This window comes from Ciconia boyciana, chromosome 3 (genome assembly GCF_034638445.1).
Source record: "Ciconia boyciana chromosome 3, ASM3463844v1, whole genome shotgun sequence".
NCBI lineage: Eukaryota > Metazoa > Chordata > Aves > Ciconiiformes > Ciconiidae > Ciconia > Ciconia boyciana.
In genome coordinates, this window is record NC_132936.1 from 124313702 (window position 1) to 124316446 (window position 2745).

The following is a 2745-nucleotide window of genomic DNA, read 5'->3' on the forward strand; positions in this document are numbered from 1 at the left end:
TATAGTTTGAATACAAATACAAAACATAATAAAATTGCATATAATAACTAAAAATAAAATTGTCATTGTGCTTTCCTAGCCTTAAATAACCAAAGTGAAAATGTGGGAGCAATTCAAGCAAAGTGATTAAAAAATACTAGAAGTTGTTCAATCGTGGGCACGATCTCTTTCAAATAAAGGCCACATCCAGCCATGATTATGCATTCAGTGGCGTTATTACTAGAGCCGATCTCAGGCAGTTATTTTTCCTCCCCTGCCTGATTGTTCCCTGTGTCCATGATGACCAGGCCTTAGCAAGGTTATGTGACAAACTACAGAAGACAGATGTGTGCACAAAATACCTCCTGGGAAGAAGAAAAAGGAAGAGAAGTTTCCTGATCTTGTTCACTGAAGAGCATCACGTACCTTTGCGCTATCATAGCCAGGCCAGAGGCTACGTAAGCTGATATTTGTACCAAAAAGTTCTTCTAGCAACCAATCCTCTTGACCACTGGAAATATTTATGTGCTGGAATCTTAATCCACTAATGAAGATCTACTTTTGGATATTACAAATCACAGCGAAGGCAAAGCAGCTTCAACATTTTCTGGGACCTCTGTTGGCAAGAGGCATCCCAGAGAGCTGGAAGCTCAGTGATGAGAAGTGGCATGAGACCTTAGAGGATAAAACTCCAGAAAGGTCTCCCTCATTACCTATGGGGAGGCAGTCTAGAAGCTGAAGGAGGCAGGCCATCAGTGTACACCTTCGGTTTTGCACTGGGTTTGTAAGTTAAAGGTCACCTACAGGCAGGCGTAGAATGCAAACTGCTGCTCGGATGCAGCACAACGCTGTTATCCACTCTTTATAAGCTCCACCAGCTATTTAGCTGGGAGGGTCCTAGTCCAAGGCTGCCACGCAGGATTCTTCCTTCCTGCTCAGTGGGTGTTCTCAGGGATCAGCACTGCAAGCCCAGACAAAGAGAAGCATCATGACGGTCTCAGCCATTGCCACCTATGTCCCATAAAGGGATTAGGCCCAGAACAGAGTTCAGATGAAGTTCATTCGTTTTCTACACTTAGCACACAGGGAAAGAGGAGGATGGAGACATGCATTTAAGGGGAGATGATTCGTAACGCCAAACAAGCTACAGAACAGGCAGGAATACAACCCGGCAAGGGTGAGGTAGTGGAAACAGTAATTTTTTTTTCAACTGACATTGAACACCGTTAACCAGAACGTATCAGCCCAGCATCCAGCTATGTCACTGAGGACAGCATTGCTTGCTGAGCACACAGGGCACAACAGTCGAAACCAGCAGGACACACACTTCTCCCACACCAGACTGACAAGCGGCAGGCATCTACTAAGGGCTGTGTGGGAGCGCACAGTCCTCCCCAAACTGAGAATGCTGCCCACTTTCAACAGCAGCACCACCTATCAAATTGGTATCCAAGGCCTCTGTGATTCCCAAAGCAGAGGAGCTCATGCAGTCCTGTGCAACTTCGTGTCAGTTGCTGTAGCCTTCAGACTGGCTGATGGTTCCATCAACCTGCACCATCATAATGCTCAAAGACAGGACAAGACAATAACCTCAGGACACAGCCATTCTGTGCTGTCACTTGGCCCAAGGCTGGAAAAGCCTTTGGCTGGTTTTATTTATAGATATAGCCAAGAGGGGATTCAAGAGTAAATCTATTCCTGCAGTAAGATAATTTTAACTTGAGTGCAGTCTTTACTTCCTAATTATTAGGAAATAGAGAACTAACTCAGAACACAGTGGTACAGTTCATACAGATTAGATCTCACCAAGAACAGCTGCAGGAGGAATGTCTTCAGTATTTGTCTATGTATGCTGCTCTCTTGGACATCAATAACAACTTGAGGTTTTACATTTGCCTAGAGTGGAGAGAGAGGTGCCTAAACAGAAGCAGACACCTTCACGTAATGGCTGAAGCAAGCATCTGATGCACAGGAGCAGTTTCCCAACACAATGAAGTATGTTTGTACACTCAACAAGAACGGGAAACAATGTTTTTAAAAAAAATCAGTTCCCTTCTGGCAAAGAGAAGTGTCCTCTCCATCACATCAAATATGCCCATGCTATTCATAGTGCTGTATTTACAGACTGGGGCAACCATACGTCCACATTTCTCCTAACACGTTGTCTTTTTCTCTTGGAGGCATTACTGTGGCTGAATTTAAAATTCTGGCCCTTTCTCCAAGATTTCTGGACATCAAGCAGACAGGCACAGCTCCACAGTGCAGCAAGTTAGTTTAAACACACACGTGACAGTAGGACATACACTGTAGTCTTCCCAGTATACCAACTGCACGTATACAGGACATCCAGATCGCAATTTCTAGAAACAGAATCATGGAAACTAATCCTATTCATAGATTTAACAGACTGTTTTAAATGGTATGATCAGCACTGTGGCAGCGAAAGGCAAAGTTAAACATGTTTTTAACATAGCTTAGTTTGACATTTTGCATACTTGGGTCATTTGTAGGGCAGCTCACTCATGAACTTTTAATCCAGCTTCAAAACTCAATGAAGATAAGAATTCTTTTAAGTTCTCGTAGATTTGGAGTAGCTCCACATTCAACCATATCCTGTCCTTGACAGATAACAAGCCTGTACCATGATGCTGCAATTTAATCACAAGTACACACACATGATTGAGACCACCAAACAACATTTACGCACTTACGTAGTTCTTACAAGTATCTATAAAAAAACCTCACACACTTCTTAAATCAGTAACA